Below are 19,743 nucleotides of genomic sequence, written 5' to 3' on the forward strand. Positions count from 1 at the left end.
TTTAATAGATTGTTATCTAAAATCTCTAACAGATTAAAATTGAAATTAATTTTTAAGAGTCAAGATCCAAATCAGTTAATCACAACAATTAACATTCAACAACAAGAGGTGCATTCCTAAATCCTAATTCCTAACTCTGTTAATTAGAAGTCATAACAAATTAAGAATTCATTCAATAGCAAAATATAAACAGGAGCATTCAAAGAAGATATGAAACAGAGAGAACTGAAGAACAAGAGAAGAAAGAACAGTTGAGCATCAAAACATGAGGATTTCATACCTGATTTTCGATATCCAGTCACCGGTGCACAGCTGCTGTTGTGGTCGGTGATAAATGGTGTGCGGGCAGTGATTGCGGGCAGTGATTGAGCAAGAGTAAGGTACCGATTAGCGTCTATTGCAACGATAGGGGCAAAGTAAGGTCGATCGATTTTGACTTCTTGTCACTATGTTCAGAAATCGGAAATCGGGAAGGGTCACAGTCCAATTTTGACATTATCAAGCCTATAATAAGTTTTTTTGAAGTAATATGGGCTATTTCTAACTTAAATTTCAGGGGGGGGGGGGGGTTGGGGGGTCACAGCCCCTCCTGGCCCTCAATATAATCTTCCCCAGTTATTACGTATGAATTGTTGATGTTTAACACAATTTAAAGAGAACTTATTGATGGTTTTCATAAGTAGAACGACCAAATTAGAGTTCTAAAGATTGCGAAAACTCCTCCCAAGTGTTGAGCAGGTGGTTGGTAGCAAGATACTTATAACAACATAAAGCATCTTCAGTGGAGTAGAAGACTGATTGAAAGAGACATTCGTTGAGTAGGTGTATTTGCATAATGTTGGAAGTAATTGTTTTCTTGAAAAAGCCAATCCAAGGGGTTGCAACCATCAAATTTTTAGAGTGAGATTTTTGGTGGGTGGGGTGATGTAGAATCTTGTTTGAAAAAACTGATGGAGGTGGATGGTTTTGGTTCGGGTTTGGTGAGGTTGGCAATAAGTGTGTTGGTTTCTTCATATTGGATAGTAATATATTTCATGAGGATGTCAAGTTGGCCTTAGGATACGGTTTGTGTTGCTAGTATCCTGTCGGTATTTGCAGCGGAATAGGTGATGAGTTTGGCGACATTTTCTATCATATCTTCCATGGAATCTTCAAGGGAAGGAGTTTCGTTCTTGGGAGGAAAGTTAATTAAGAAGGTATGAAAGCTTAAAATGATAAGGCTAATCAAAAGAAGCTAATCTTCCAAGAAAAACAGGAAAGAGAGACAAGTAAATTGCGGTGCTATGTAAGACAATAGATTAAGGTGCTATGTATCAATTTTCACCAAGAACTTACAGTTTGAAGACTCAAATTACTAATTACTTGCGAAAATCTAGGCACATGCAATGCATTAAAAGAAATGTGAGGAAGCACTAACTTCTCTTATTAAATCTTGATTCAGGAAGTGACAACAAGTCTAAATCCTCTTGATTATATGCAAAGTAAAAACATACTTAGGTAACAGGCTGGTAGCTTTCGATTCCTTTTGGATCGATAATGTGGGTTTCTTCTTGTTGATTGAGTGCAGTGGGGTCCAGGTTTGTATCACAAGATATTGACCGTTGAACGGTCAAATTGTTATTTTTTTTTATTTTCAAAGACTTAATACCTATATAAATAAAATCCTCACCCTTCATCACTTACATTTCATCAAATTTTACTCTCACTCCAAACCAAAAAACACATGGAAGATTGGGAAGTGTTAAAAAAATTTGACTCGGATGATGATGAAGAATTCATCTCGACCATCTTCAATGTTGTGCAACAGATTCACGATGAAGAAAGTTCAAATGTTTCTTATACAAAGGCGGTCATCAATCGTGATCGTCAAGCCGCACACGACTTATTGGTACGTGCTTACTTCGCTGATAATTGTCTTTACAATGAAGACACATTCGAACGTCGTTTCCGTCTAAATTAGGCAATATTTTTACGTATTAGTAATGCTTTAGAAGCCTGTTATGATTTTTTCATACAAAAGCCTGACGCTAGAGAAAGAATGGGTTTTAGTAGTATACAAAAGTTGTAACGTCATAAAATTTCCAACCAAAAATTTTCATTTTTTTTTTACAACCATCAAAACATGAGTAATAAGTTTAGATTCCAAAGTAACAATGTAGTCACAACCGATTACATAACAAAAGATAAAATAGTTTTCCCCGAATGTGTGTACGGTCACGCTGGCGCCTTCCCACGGTCCTCACTCGTACCTGAAACACATAATGCAACAACTGTAAGCATAAAGCTTAGTGAGTTCCCAAAATACAACATACGCACATACGCCTTTCCAGGCCTTGACCTTCCGGTCCATGTGTCTCAGGGGACTTCCGTCCCGACTGGGTAAACCTTCCGGTCCTACCCACGTCAACCCTTATAGTCCTTATGACTACGCCTTCCGGCCCATATCAAACATATCATACAGGACACATATAGCAAATAACTTAACACACATAAGGCATATATTTCATATCATATTCGACCTTCCGGTCACACAGTCAAAACCCTTCCGGGTACAGTATAGTGAGAAGACTCACCTCGTATGCCTCGCTAAGTCGCTAATCGTGAATCCTGGAATCACTCGGGCTCGAACCCTCGAGCTGCAATCCTCCTATGATATTATAAATCTATAATTATTACTTGTACCATTAAGGTGGACCATCCATATCAAGTCAACACAGGTTGACTTGGTCAGCAGTCTTTAGACAATTTGGACCAGACTCGGCGAGTGCACAATAGCGACTCGGCGAGTCTACGTGTTTTTACCAACTCTCAAGAATTTTCCCTTTGACTCGTCGAGTATTCCCTCGACTCGATGAGTTCCACCTGGGACTGAATCACAGGGCCACCGCGACTCAACTCGCCGAGTCGAAGGTCAACTCGGCGAGTCCCAACCTGACTCGGTCCACCTGTCAAAACTTTTCCAACTCTCTGCGACTCACTGAGTCGCCCACAACTCGGTCTGGTCTACACACAGGATGGTCTCAAGGACAATCTTCAAGCGACTCGTCGAGTCTGTTCTTCAGACTCGGCGAGTCCATGCCATGCACCAGCTAAAACTGGATTTTGCGGTCAGATCCGTTCCATACATACATAGATCTGGCCTTCCCAAGCTTATTTGTCACGTAAAGTCTCAGTCTTGGTTGCCATGCAATGCATACAAGGCTTATTTTGAAGAAACAACCACTTATTTGGAAAGTTTAGCTTCTAACTCAAAAGAATGGACATAAAGCTTGTCATGAGGGGTCTCCTGGACCTGCTTAAGTCCAGATCTAGGTTCCATGTCTCCATGGGACCTCTCATACTTCTTATTCAAGCCAAGAAATGCAAGAAGAAACCCTAGATTTGGCCCATCAACACAAAACACGAAGATTGGCTCAGAAAATTACCTCAAGAAGACCCCCTTGATGAAATAGCAACAGATCTAAGCTCCCCAACACTTCAAGCTTGCTCCTCTCCCTCCTTTCCTTGCAATATCACACAAAATGATGAATAAAAGGCCTTCAAACACACTCACAAGGGCTTACAGACGTATGGAGGCTCTTAGGGTTCAAGGTGGCCGCATATGAGGGCCATAAGGTCCTTTAAATAGGGCTTAGGACCGGGAAATCAGGGTTTCATCAAACAGCGCGGACTCGCCGAGTCCGGATGCAAACCCCCGCTCAAAAACGCGACCCGACTCGGCGAGTTCGACTACCAACTCGCCGAGTCCCCTCACAGAATGACAAAAATATATGAAATGAAGATACCTGGGGATTCGGGCTGTTACAAATCTCCCCCACTAGAATAAGACTTTGCCCTCGAAGTCCCGCTTAGGCAAAAAGCTCCGGATGCTGCTCCCGCATCTCATGCTCCGGCTCCCAGGTCATCTCTGATCCCTTCCGATGCTGCCACTGAACCAATACCAGGGGTACCTCCTTGTTTCTCAAAACCTTGATCTTCCGATCTTTGATGGCCACAGGTCTTTCAGCATAATTCAGACTTGCATCCACCTGAATATCCCCTAACGGAACCACCGCTGATTCGTCGGCTATACATTTCCGCAGTTGCGACACATGGAAAGTATCGTGAATCTGTCCCAACTCTGCTGGCAAGTCTAAACAGTAGGCTACCCGACCCACCCTTACGATCACACGGAAAGGACCAATATACCGGGGCCCCAATTTGCCCCTCTTCCTAAACCGAATCACTCCTTTCCAAGGAGAGACCTTCAGGAGCACGAGATCACCAACTTGGAACTCAAGCTCGGACCGTCGCCTGTCTGCATAACTCTTCTGCCGGCTCTGAGCGGTCAACAACCTTTGCCTGACCATCTGAATTTGCTCGGTCGTCTGAAGCACGATCTCCGTGCTACCCATAACCTGTTGTCCCACCTCACCCCAACAGATGGGGGTGCGACACCTCCGCCCATACAACAGCTCAAAGGGCGGCATACCAATGCTCGAATGATGGCTGTTGTTATACGAGAACTCTGCTAAAGGCAGATAGGTGTCCCAACTTCCTCCGAAGTCCAACACACATGCCCGAAGCATGTCCTCGAGTGTCTGAATTGTCCGTTCACTCTGGCCGTTTGTCTGAGGATGATATGCCGTACTGAAATGTAACTTAGTACCCAACTCTTCATGGAATTTCTTCCAGAACCTGGAAGTGAAACGCACGTCGCGGTCCGAAATAATCGAGATCGGCACCCCGTGCCGAGATACTACTTCCCTCACATATATCTCAACCAACTTCTCCGCAGAAGAGCTCTCACTAATAGCTAGAAAATGAGCGCTCTTTGTCATCCGATCCACAATTACCCAAATCGCATCGACTCCTCTCGCCGTTCGCGGTAACTTGGTGATAAAATCCATAGAGATTTGTTCCCACTTCCATTCGGGAATCTCTAGCGGTTGCAGCTTACCGTGCGGTCGCTGGTGTTCGGCCTTGACCTGCCTACAAGTCAAGCACCTCTCGACGAACCAAGCGACATCCCTTTTCATACATGGCCACCAGTACTCCTTCTTGAGATCCAAATACATTTTCGTAGCACCAGGATGAATCGAGAATTTCGATCGATGTGCTTCCTCCATCAAAATAGTGCGCGCACCGCCCACAAACGGCACCCAAATCCGTCCCTGACAAGTCATAAGCCCTCGACCATCCGTAACAAATCCTGATACCTGACCTACCACCCGTTCCTTCTTCTAGTGTTCCGGCTTTGCGGCCTCCATCTGAGCCCCTCGAATAATGTCCAGAATCGGGGTCAAAACCGTCAACCTCATACAAATATCTCGGATAGGGGCGTTATCCGCCCTATGGCTCAATGCGTCGGCTACCACATTAGCCTTGCCCGGGTGGTACAGGATCTCACAATCGTAATCCTTCACCACATCCAACCACCTCCTCTGCCGCATATTCAGATTTGGCTGCTCCATCAAGTATTTCAAGCTCTTATGGTCCGTGTAAATCGTACACCGAACCCCGTACAAATAGTGTCGCCAGATCTTGAGTGTAAACACCACCGCCCCCAATTCCAGGTCGTGCGTGGGATATCTCGACTCATGAGGCTTCAACTGCCTCGAAGCGTATGCTATCACATGACCCCTCTGCATAAGTACCGCCCCCAAACCCGATATAGAGGCATCACAATATACCACAAAATCCTCCATCCCTTCCGAGAGTGCAAGCACCGGAGCCTCGCACAATTTCTGACGAAGCGTCTCAAATGAGGACTGCTGCTTCGGTCCCCATGAAAACGCAACACCCTTCCGGGTCATCCTAGTAAGTGGCACAGCGATCTTGGAGAAATCCTTGATAAATCTGCGGTAATATCCAGCCAAACCCAGAAAACTCCTGATCTCGGTGGGCAATCTCGGCACCTCCCACCTCAACACCGCCTCAATCTTGGCCGGGTCGACCAATATCCCCTTCTGGTTCACAAGATGCCTGAGGAATTGGACCTCTCGTAACCAGAAATCACACTTGGAGAACTTGGCATACAGTCTCTCTGATCTCAAAACCCGAAGAATCTCCCGCAAATGTTCCTCATGCTGGTCCCTAGTCCTCGAATACACCAAAATATCATCGATGAATACGATCACCGAACGATCCAGCATCGGTCGGCACACCCTGTTCATGAGATCCATGAATGCGGCCGGGGCATTGGTGAGCCCAAAAGGCATCACCACGAACTCATAATGTCCATAACGAGTCCTGAAGGCAGTCTTTTGGATATCCTCCTCGCGAACCCTCATTTGATGATATCCCGACCTCAAGTCAATCTTGGAAAACCAAGATGCCCCCTGCAACTGATCGAATAGATCGTCGATCCTAGGTAACGGGTATCGGTTCTTAATCGTCAACTTGTTTAATTCCCGATAATCGATACACATCCGATGTGAACCATCCTTCTTCTTGACGAACAAAATCGGCGCTCCCCAAGGCGAACTACTCGGTCGAATGAATCCCTTCCCCAACAGCTCCTGAAGCTGCGAGGATAATTCCTGCATTTCCGGTGGAGCGAGACGGTAAGGCGCCTTGGCGATGGGCGCCGCTCCCGGAACCAAATCGATACGAAAATCCACTTGCCTCTCTGGAGGCACACCTGGTAACTCCTCGGGGAACACATCCGCAAACTCGCACACAACCGGAACGTCATCAATCGAATTGGGCCTCTCCGCGGTCACACGAGTATCCATCACATAGGTTATGAATCCATCACAGCCCTGCTGTAGACTCTGCCTTGCCCTGGCCGCTGAACAAAACACCGACCCACACCGGGTCCCTTCACCATAAACCGTGAGCACTCCCCCACTAGGGTCTCGAATCATCACCAGCTGTCTCTCGCAGTCAATGACTGCTCCAAACTTACTCAACCAATCCATACCCACGATAATGCAAACATCCCCCATAGCTATAGGGACCATGTCTATAGGAAACTCGACCCCAAAAATCTCAAGCACGCATCCTCGAATCAACTCGGTGGCGTATACCGCTCTCTCGTTTGCTATAGCAACTCGCAGGGGGCGACTCATCGTCTCCCGATCGATATCGATGTGCTGGCTAAAAGCCAACGAAACAAAGGACCGACTCGCACCTGAGTCGAATAATACCAAAGCAGGCACATGATTCACAAGAAAAGTACCTACGCAGATAGCAATATAAGCATAATATCTCAGCATAAATGTAAATTCATGAAAGAATACATACCGGCCACTACATCAGGTGCCGCGCGGACCTTCTCCGCAGTCAACTGGAAAGCTCTCCCACGAGCCTTCGGGGCCTCGGTCTTCACTGGCCGAACCTCAGGTACCCTGGCAGCAGGCAAAGATCCCTGGCGAAGCTGGGGGCACTCGGCCTTCTGATGGCCACTCTGGTTGCAATGGAAGCAAACCATAAATCCCTTGGGGCAATCCCTCGCAATGTGCCCCTCCTTGCCACACTTGTAGCAAGCACCCGATCGACATGCCCCCTCGTGACCCTTGCCGCACTTCCCACAAGCGCGGCTCTTCTGTCCTCCGGATCTCAAATCATCGGACCTGGTCCGCTTGGCTGCCAGCTGCGACTGGGCCGGCCGCCGATCCGCCCGTTGAGACTCGACCTCCTCCCTGGCCTGGGTCTCCAACTCGATCTCCCGCTTCCTGGCATTCGCCTGAAGCTCAGCAAAAGTCTGATATGACGAGTTCGATACGAACTCCCGGATGTCTCTCCTCAGCACTCCCAAATACCGGCTCATCCGAGCCTGCTCCGTAGACACCTGCTCGGGGCAGAACATCGCCCGCTCGTGAAACTTCCGCGTGATCACTGTAACCGAATCGTTACCCTGCTTGAGGGTCAAGAACTCCTGAACCAATCGTTCCCTCTCTACCGGGGGAACGTACTCGTCTCTGAACATAGCCGTAAATCTCTCCCAAGTCATGGCTGAAACCTCGGCAAGAGTGAAGTTCGCCGTCACGAACTTCCACCAATCCTTTGCTCCCAGGCGGAGCTGGTTCAAGGCGAACCGCACCCTCAGGTGCTCCGGACATGAACTAGTATAGAAGCATCCCTCAATATCAGCAATCCATCTCATCGCAGCAATCGGATCCTGCGCCCCGTCAAACTCTGGTGGTTTTGTGTTGCTGAACTCCCGGAACAGCAACGAGTCACCCCCCTGTGGTCTGGCAGCAGCCACAGCCGCGGTAGCTGCAGCGGCGGCAGCCTCAGATAATGCGGCGTACCGCTCATCAAATGTCTCTATCAGCGTGGTCTTAATAGACCCAAACATCTCCGGAATCTCGGCCCGGATCGCTGCAGCTACCTCCTCATGAATCATCTGACGAAGCTCCCCGTCAGTCGCTCTACTCGTGCCAGATCTGTGTCGAGGTCCAACCATGATGTCTCTGAAATACAACATAAAAACATCAGAGACTCTATCGGGCAAAATCGCACTCGATAACGCAGTCCTACTCAGTCTCCGATACTCAGGGGCTCTTACTTGGGCTGCCTACTGACCCGGCGTCCTTGGTAGTTCGGGCCCAATACTACCAATTACACCGCGTCGGTATTCACCCCAAGTCCTCCTCTCCAAACCCCGAATCCTGAGCATTCTATTCTTATCATACTCTAGTTACTCACTCGCTCTCGAGCACCTCAAAGAAGCAAGTTTCCCTAGACTAAGGCATCACAAGATCAGGCCACTCTAGTCCTAATATGTATACCTAGTCTACTAGCATGCGTATCATATCATATCATGTATCGTAACACATATAATAAGAGTATTTTGGGGATTTTTACCGTTCGGGCGCTGGCTGACCGTACACACTTTTTCTTCTTTGGTCGTCTCATTTGTCAAAAATTTTAAATTTTCTCAAATCCCCGGTTTGAGTTCAGTTACGCCCGAAGGTGTACCCGAATCCCTCAAACCAAGGCTCTGATACCAACTTGTAACGTCATAAAATTTCCAACCAAAAATTTTCATTTTTTTTTACAACCATCAAAACATGAGTAATAAGTTTAGATTCCAAAGTAACAATGTAGTCACAACCGATTACATAACAAAAGATAAAATAGTTTTCCCCGAATGTGTGTACGGTCACTCTGGCGCCTTCCCACGGTCCTCACTCGTACCTGAAACACATAATGCAACAACTGTAAGCATAAAGCTTAGTGAGTTCCCAAAATACAACATACGCACATACGCCTTTCCAGGCCTTGACCTTCCGGTCCATGTGCCTCAGGGGACTTCCGTCCCGACTGGGTAAACCTTCCGGTCCTACCCACGTCAACCCTTATAGTCCTTATGACTACGCCTTCCAGCCCATATCAAACATATCATACAGGACACATATAGCAAATAACTTAACACACATAAGGCATATATTTCATATCATATTTGACCTTCCGGTCACACAGTCAAAACCCTTCCGGGTACAGTATAGTGAGAAGACTCACCTCGTATGCCTCGCTAAGTCGCTAATCGTGAATCCTGGAATCACTCGGGCTCGAACCCTCGAGCTGCAATCCTCCTATGATATTATAAATCTATAATTATTACTTGTACCATTAAGGTGGACCATCCATATCAACACAGGTTGACTTGGTCAGCAGTCTTTAGACAATTTGGACCAAACTCGGCGAGTGCACAATAGCGACTCGGCGAGTCTACGCGTTTTTACCAACTCTCAAGAATTTTCCCTTTGACTCGTCGAGTACTCCCCCGACTCGACGAGTTCCACCTGGGCTTGAATCACAGGGCCACCGCGACTCAACTCGCCGAGTCGAAGGTCAACTCGGCGAGTCCCAACCTGACTCGGTCCACCTGTCAAAACCTTTCCAACTCTCTGCGACTCACTGAGTCGCCCACAACTCGGTCCGGTCTACACACAGGATGGTCTCAAGGACAATCTTCAAGCGACTCGTCGAGTCTGTTCTTCAGACTCGCCGAGTCCATGCCATGCACCAGCTAAAACTGGCTTTTGCGGTCAGATCCGTTCCATACATACATAGATCTGGCCTTCCCAAGCTTATTTGTCACGTAAAGTCTCAGTCTTGGTTGCCATGCAATGCATACAAGGCTTATTTTGAAGAAACAACCACTTATTTGGCAAGTTTAGCTTCTAACTCAAAAGAATGGACATAAAGCTTGTCATGAGGGGTCTCCTGGACCTGCTTAAGTCCAGATCTAGGTTCCATGTCTCCATGGGACCTCTCATACTTCTTATTCAAGCCAAGAAATGCAAGAAGAAACCCTAGATTTGGCCCATCAACACAAAACACGAAGATTGGCTCAGAAAATTACCTCAAGAAGACCCCCTTGATGAAATAGCAACAGATCTAAGCTCCCCAACACTTCAAGCTTGCTCCTCTCCCTCCTTTCCTTGCAATATCACACAAAATGATGAATAAAAGGCCTTCAAACACACTCACAAGGGCTTACAGATGTATGGAGGCTCTTAGGGTTCAAGGTGGCCGCATATGAGGGCCATAAGGTCCTTTAAATAGGGCTTAGGACCGGGAAATCAGGGTTTCATCAAACAGCGCGGACTCGCCGAGTCCATCCCTTGGACTCGCCGAGTCCGGATGCGAACCCCCGCTCAAAAACGCGACCCGACTCAGCGAGTTCGACTACCAACTCGCCGAGTCCCCTTACAGAATGACAAAAATATATGAAATGAAGATACCTGGGGATTCGGGCTGTTACAAAAGTGTGTGGTTGCGCTTAGGTATTTGGGATACGGTATAGCATTTGATGTATCTGACAAATACTTCAAAGTATCTGAGAGGACCGCAATTGATTGTGTAGATTGGTTTGAGATATTATATTCGGCTCATGAAGAGACGCATGGATATCCGAGTATGCTTAGCACTCTAGATTGTACGCATGTGGCTTGGGAAAAATGTCCAAATGCATGGCGTGGTCACTTCACTCGAGGAGATATAGGTGATCAGAGGATAATCCTAGCTAGAAGCTGTCTAGATTGTATGCATGTGGCTTGGAAAAAAATGTTCAAATGCATGGCATAGTCAATTCACTCGATGAGATATAGGTGAACCGAGTATAATCCTAGAAGCTGTCTCATCTCATGATTTATGGATATGTCATTCTTTTTTTGAAGTCGTAGGGTCTAACAACGACATTAACATTCTTAGCCAGTCTCCACTTTTTAACGACCTTTGGACCGCCAAAGCACCTGATATAACGTTCACGGTAAATGAACATTCGTACAAATTTACTACCTTTGTGATGGTATATATCTGGATTATTCTACACTTATGAAGGCATATTTAGTTCCTCGAAGTGAAAAGGCAAAGTTGTTCACAGAGAGACAGGAATCAGCAAGGAAGGATATTGAGAGGGCATTTGGAGTCCTTAGGCAGATGTGACATGTAGTGAAATATGATACACGGCTTTGGGATATGGATAGAATTAAACGAATGGTCTTAGCATGTATTATAATGCATAATATGATCATTGAAGATTAATATTGAGCGATTTGCACGTACGATCCAAACGACGTCGTCATCCCGCTTGAAGAGTTCGTACCCGGAACGAATAAATTTTTATCACGAGTTGTTGAAATTCATAACAGTGAAACGTGTTTCAATCTTCGAGAAGATGTCGCGGATCATTTGTACGAACTCAACATGAAAGTTGTATTTTTATTTTTAATGTTTATATATATATATATATATATATATATATATATATATATATATATATATATATATATATATATATATATATTAATTAGGTTATTGAAGTTAACTTAATGTATTTTTTTTATTATTATTTTAGGTTAATTAAGTAATGTAGTTTGAAGTTGTATTTTTATTTTTAATGTTTTTTTATATATATTTTAATTAATGTAATTTGTGTATTTCAAATTAATGAAAATTAACATTTTAGAAAAATTATATGATTTTTTTATGTATTTTTGATTTAAATTTTATTTAAAAATAAAGTGGGGTGATGTATTTAGTGGTAAGTATCTCATGACTAGTGGTAGGGAATCTTATAATGTTATAACATCCACCATAATAGTAGTTAGCGGTGAATATAACGGATGACTTTATAGGTTAGAATTACATATTAACTGCTAACTTGACGTTAAATAGAAAACTTAATAAATAAAATATATACATGAAGAAGTTATGAAGAAGTTACAGGATATTAGAATGTCTACCTAAAAAATATAATCATAAACCATAAATTTATTTATAGTACATTTCAAGCAATTTATCCTTTTAAATAAATTTAATAATTATATATAAAATAAAAATTAAATGATTAATCTGTGTACACGTTTAGTCATATTCTTTAATTTGTTTATGATGCTTATGTATTTTTTTCTAAAATATGTCATTAATGATATATTTTGAACAAAATATAAACAAAAATTTCCAATGCTAACATTTTCTTAAAAAGTTAATGTAACCAAATATATACACGGAACAATATTCGTTACCCTTACAAGTCATTATACCAAATAATTATTTACTATATTAAACTTTATTTATTATAATATATACAAAATGTGTATTCTTTTATTTTAAACTAGTAGGAATTACATGCGTCGTTGGCGCCGGATCGAATCTGGTTTACCTTCATCCATGCTCTTCTTCGCTAACTGTCGTTTTAATCATCAACACAATAATTTATATTTACCACAATTTCTTTATAGTAAGTTTCATTAAACAATAAATAAACAAATAAATGAAAAACTGACATGAAGCTTGTTTTAACATCCTCCTTAAAAGTCAAATCCTCCCTCCATTCCTCTATTGGGCGTGGGAGGTGATTTCCAAATCCAGTTGCCACATGATCGTCCTCAAAATATACAATCATCATGCTCACCTATAAAATATAAATCAAACAAATAATGATAAATATTTTATTTGATTTATATAGATAAAGATTCTATAAAAAATTAAAATAAAAATGTGGTAAAAAGTTTGCCAATCCTAAATATTTGTGACCGTTTTTGACTCCACAAATTATAAGGGAATTCCATAAAGGTCAAACTTGTTGCGGCGATTGTACATGACCCTAGTGAGATAATTTTGACTTCTTTAGGTCCAAGTGAGTTCTCATCATCCCACATCTTGCCATTCAATATGTAATGTATGTATAAAAACTTACATCTATTTTTACTAATAATACTCAAAACAATTAATTTATGTAAAGTTTTTGTGTTAAGATTACATACGGTCCCTTTTGCACCAATCCAAAAAAAAAAAAAAAAAATCGATTCTGGTGAATTGTCTTAAAAAGATTATCTTATTGTGTCTTTGTTGAATGATATGTAGATACACTGACAAATAAGCAAACCATATCGTTAGCTTACATGTAAGTCAAATGTTGCAATTGTGATGACAAATAACCAGGTTATAATAAAAGAGCATTATGGTAAATTCACACTCTTGGCCAACACGAACTCAATGAAAATGCATATTTGATAATATAATAGAACATTTGAAATTACCCAAAACCAAAATGTATTTCTTCCACACAAAGCAGTGCTTCTAAAGGCCAAAGCCTCCAACTCAATCACAGATCAAGAAATTATAAATTAAAAAGATCACTTAAGAAAGGAGTAGAAGAATTGAAGGTTAAAGAGAGCATACGACATAGAGAAATTTGGAAGTAAACTAATGAAGATTTATACCAAAAGTTATAAGAACTGATTCTGAGGTTAATATATCTAAAAGGAACTTGGTACAAGAAAAGTAAGTCCATAGGAGAAATGAACTCATCTTAATGGAGCAGAATCCGAATGTGGTGAATACATCTGTTTAAATAAATGTGTCATAAAATATAAATAAAACTTATCACAATAAGAATCGCAACTATCAGTAATGTATAAAAAAGGATCAAAGTCATATACTCACATAGCCAAGAATTGCGGAGAACAGAATTTGGTAAAACTTGTTCACCAACCTTTATATATATATATATATATATATATATATATATATATATATATATATATATATATATATATATATATATATATATATATATATATATATATATATATATATATATATATATATATACTAGCCGTTACCCGCGCACAGCGGCGGGGACAAATAGCTTCTTTCAACGATATTTTTTAAAGAAAAATGTTATGTTCCAAAAGAAAGTTCATGTCGTGGGTGAGAGAAAGGGCGGTAGTCGTGATAGTGGTTGGTTGAAGGCAGAAGGAGGCCGAGCGGCTGTAGTGGTGGTGGTTATACTATCTTGGTTACTGGTTAGGGTTCTTCGAGAGAATGTGCGTATATTTCTTACTTTGAAGGGATTACGAAGATAGATATTATGAGATGGCTTGTTACCAATGTGAGAGAAGAGATCCTCTATAAATTGTTGACATTGACCGCTTCAAATGGCTGAAGTATTGAGATTGACGGGTTCAATTTGCAAATGAATTCTTCTATTAATTTGATACGAGATTTTTAGAGGATAAAAGATAGGGTTAAAGTTTTATATTATTATATTATAAATGGGTTGTACTTCAAGCTTAATAGTTTGGACGTCTTAAAAAAATAATATTATTATATTCAATCTATTTATAAAAATAGTTAGATAGTATATATATATATATATATATATATATATATATATATATATATATATATATATATATATATATATATAATTAACTTAGTTCGTCATTTTCAACTTGGAAATAGGAGATCTAGAACAACTAAAATTTTAAAAGATGACGTTAAATAAACTCTCATCCATGAGATATGTATATGTGTAGGGTCCACAACCATCTAAATGAGACAGATGTTTACTTAAGATTTATCCTTTTTTAAATCATAAAATATTATGAAAATTACTAATATCCAATGAATTGATTTATAAGTCAAAATCGACATTACATATGACATCGAACAAATTTGCTAATCAAAACATATAATACCAAAAACCCCAATAAAACGAATAGAACAAAAAAAATGCGATCAATCAAAGTGGTAAAACATGTTTAACGATATAGTTAACCGGTTAAATGTTACGGACTTTACAATGGTCAATAAATCTTATAAATAAAAATATAAAATGGATTATTATAAGGCATAATTAAAATGTATTAAAGTGTTTTTGAATAAAAAGAATAAAACATAAATATTTAAATTCAAATACACAAAAATTAAATTGTTATTTTATACTAAGAATACACGTATGTAATTCTATATATGTATTATTATCTAGTGGATGACTAGTTATGGGTTATGACTTAAAGTTATTTTATGTAAAGAATATGGTGTCTAAATAAATTAAGATAAGAGAAATGGTTGAGATAAGTGCCAACTTAACTAATAAGTGTTTAATCACATGAGACATTTTACTAAGAATGTTTCTTAATCATTCTTCTAATTTTCGAGATTAACACCTTCCATCTTCATAACTAGTTCTAACTAACTAACTAACTAGTAGTTAGTTAGTTAACTAATTCTATCCCTAACAGACAAACCAAGCAAGTGGCTATGCAAGATCACGTCTCATTAACACCCATCCTATCACAAGATAGTCTAGGTTCTCTTCTTATCTTCTTCCTCTCTTTACTCCTATAAATTTCGAGATGTCTTCCTCATTATACTCTCATTTCTCCAGCCAATATTTCCAGGTAAAAAGTTCTCAACTCTCATCTCATTTTCAGCCACAAGAACTCCATTCCAAAGCCATAAAAAGCGTGAACCAAACGGCTGATGTCCCTTTGTGTTTCAGCCACATTTTACCTATCTTCACCTTCCTTTTTCTTAATATTTTTACCACCAAATACCCTTGGAAGTTAGTTGTTATGCTACTCTAAATTAGAGACTCAAAACAATAAGTAAACTACCATTTTCTTACCCTTTTGTTGTGAAGTTTTCGTGACAGCAACATAGCCGCCAAAACAGTGACTGTTTTGCAGCCAAACCAACACCCAAAAGTTCTTCATTTTACTACCCATTTTCGAGATTTAAAGTATACCATGTCTAGATACTTTCACACACTTAAAACCCCTAATAAAGTTACCATTTTCCTCTCTAAAAGCTTGTGTTATTCCACCACCTTTTAGCAACATACTTTTTGTCCAATTTAAAGCTAGACATCCAAAAGAATACTCAAATCGCAAACTTGAGTGGAACCAGAAACCGCACAAACCATTCTCAACCCGAATAACTCTACGCAAAAAAAAAGTGAGTTTTCTACGGCCTCTCTTTTACGTTTTACAGGTTTTGGGGAAGAATACACACTAAAAAAATTATAGTTGAATGTTTTAAAGGCTTTGCTAACTAAAAATGCATGTTATGTCACTAAACATATCTAAGCTTAAATTTTAGCTTTTTTTTAGAAAAGTTGTGGTCTGTGCTCAGACTGTTTTTCCCTTCGTAAACTTAATGCATTTAAAAACTATACAATATGAAAATATTTCATGTCTATACCTTTTCAAAGAATACTTACACGCGCTCATTACAATTTCTCTACAATTTATGATTTTTTTTACAAAACTGCTTATCATTTCAAAACATTTTCGGACCAGTCTGTAAAAATGAACATTTTCAGTATGGTTAGGAACCACTTTAGGTCATGGTAAACACTATGGACAAAGTAGACTCATTTTCAAAGCCCTGAGAGTTTACGGATCACCATTTCGATTTACAATGATTTTTCTATAATTTTTTTTAAAATCATGGACATAATTGCCCTTTTGATAAACCTTGTTGTTTGGTTTTTCAAATATAAATATAAATTTTTGTGGTGAATGAGAAATACGCAAATTATGACATTGTTTAATTCACATATACTGTAACATCCAAAAAATCATGATTTTTTTTTTTAAATCATCAATCAACCATAATCAAGTCATACATAAATCCTTATAAGAAATCAAGTAGCATTTCAAACATATTTATTTTATCTGAGTGAAAATATCCTAGGAAAAAACTTCTTGCTGTGTGCCATGCTATCATCCTGAGCTCTTTCCTCTGCTACCGGAAGTACCTAAAACTAAAACTAAAAACCGTAAGCACGAAGCTTAGTGAGTTTCCCAACCTACTGCATACCATACAAAATCACATACTGCAAACACTGGGCCTAGCCAACTTCATCGGGCCCAACCCGACATCGGACGATCCGACATCAGGCCCCGCCTAGCATTGAGCCCCGCTCGGTATACAAATTTGTTTCTACCAGGCTGTGCCTATCTTCGGGTCGTGCTCGCTACTCACATATAACAATAACATATAAACAAGCTAACACAATCAATATACTATAACTGCTAGTCTCAAGGCCCAGCCTATCTTGGGCCTCGCCCCTATTCTGCTACTAATGAGATATGGAACCCCTTCCACACTCAGCTAGTGATGAGATACGGGACCCCACCCACACTCATCCCCCTACTAGGCATATACAAGTATCAAAAAGACAACGAGTATAACTACACATACACTACTGCCTCGGGTACCACCCGGCATCGAACCGCAGCTCGAAAACATACATATAAACCTTGCTCAGGCCTCGCCCGACATTGGATCTAAATCCGGTATTCACTAACACACATAAACGAGTCGGTATTTGTGCCTTAGAGCGTTACTACTGGAGAAAACTCACCTCACAAAGCTGATAGTGGAATCCTACAAATACCCCTCACTGCTAGCTGGCCGATCCCCGAACTACTGATCCCTCGACTTCCCGAGCTATCAATACCAAAATATCACTTAGTCCAGTTCAATAACCCTTCATAGGGTAGAATGACCATTCTACCCCTAAGCCAACTTGATCTATAACTAAGGCCCAAGACTAGGTAAGCTTCCCAAGCCTACTAGTGTCCCACTAATGGCCTAATTTGCTAAATCGGGCCCAATTCCTCTAATGGACCTTATCCAAAGCCCAAACATTTCCTTGGACAATATTATCTGACTTTTGATGGCCCATTAAGGCTAAAGAACCCAAGGCATGGCCCAAACCGAGGCCCAAAATGACAGGTTACGCGGGGCTTACGTTCCCGTATGCTAAGCGTACTAGCCATTTGTGTGTACGTTGGGCGTACCTGCATGTACGCTCAACGTACTACCTTGTTAATTCACTTTCCCATTAAGTGCTTAATACTCTATTCCAGAAGCTACTTACACAGATCAAAGTCCTTTTTTACGTCTTAATCCATAAAGTCGACTACTTGGTGGCTTGCAACCCACCAAAAGAGCCCAAACTTGAAATGTAACAACATACTTCCATGGAAATGGCTAGATCTCATGCATGAACTCATTAAGATATTCAATATGGAGACTTTACTACTTATGGGACCCTTTTAGCTCTAAGGGTGGCAACCCCAAGCTCACAAATGAAATTTCATCATAAAGGTCCAATCATGGGTCCAAAAGTAACTCTAAAACCACACTACACTACATCTAAGCACCCTTAAGTAAAGTTGTGAGCTTTATACCTCCAAAGAGTTCCAAATGAGGATGCTATTCTAGATCTACGAGCTCCAACCTTTTAGGTTCTTCCTTGCCAACTCCTTCTTTGCCTCTTACAAGCTTACACCACCCCAAAATGAGTTTCTTGAAGTCAAAATCGCCCAAGGATGAAGAGATGAGGCGTTCTAGGGTTTCACCGAGATTGGGGGACGCATAAAGATGCTAGGGTTTGAGACATTATGTTCTTTATATAGCGGCTCACCCTAAAGTTAGGGTTTCTGGACACTTGTGACATCCCCATTTTCACGGCCTGAAAAGACTGATTTTGTTTATGCTTTATAAAAATCAGAGTACTTCATTTTATAAAAAGGTTGCGGAATTTGTTCCCAGAAAAACACGATAAACACGTTGTTAAAACATTTTCGAAGAAACGTATTTTTATTCATCTTAAAACGTTTGGGATGTCATCGTTAATACAGAAACATAAGCATAAACAGAACTTACATGTATTTACACTAGTGATCTACATCTCTTTAAATCTCTCAGTGTAAAGTGACTTCGTATCAACACCTGTGATATAAATAAACTGAGTGGGTCAGGTTGGGAAACCTGGTGAGTACATAGGGTTTTCAACCCACAATAATATAATTATTATGTTCAATCAAAGAATCAACCCAATTACCCATCCCCATTATCTTCTTTACTCTTTAAGGATTTAACCTAAGAGTCATCTATCCTGCATTCGTTTATTCCGAAGTCCCTTACCTCCAGGGTTATAGGACTGACACTAAATCCATAGCTGCCAATGTTCGTTCATAAAGAACTAATTCCATAGCTGCTATGGTCTATTCATCAGGTACTAAATCCATAGCTACCAGTCTTTATCTAATAGGTACTAAGTCCATAGCTACCAATGTTCAACAGGTACTAAGTCCATAGCTACCAATTCCCAACAGGTACTAAATCCATAGCTACCAACGTTTAACAGGTACTAAGTCCATAGCTACCGGTGTTTGTCCCATATGCACTAAGTCTATAGCTGCCAATGTATCATCTTCTATCTCTCATCATTCATCTACCCATCTCATACCCAACATATTCGTATATATAAAATACATATACAACTTAAATTCTTTAAAACATGTATAAAACGTTCATCCAGCATAGACAGCAAGTATTCAGATAATATGCACACATAGCACGTAGTTTATATAAAATACTTCATATCTATGTGTAAGATGAAAGGGACTATGCACTCACCTGAGAAGGTGGTGACTCGGTACTCGGACAGCGCTTCGTTTACTTTAAAATAATTTCTTTCGACGAAACCTGGTATTA

Source organism: Lactuca saligna, chromosome 6 (genome assembly GCF_052625555.1).
Source record: "Lactuca saligna cultivar CGN05327 chromosome 6, ASM5262555v1, whole genome shotgun sequence".
Classification (NCBI taxonomy): Eukaryota; Viridiplantae; Streptophyta; class Magnoliopsida; order Asterales; family Asteraceae; genus Lactuca; species Lactuca saligna.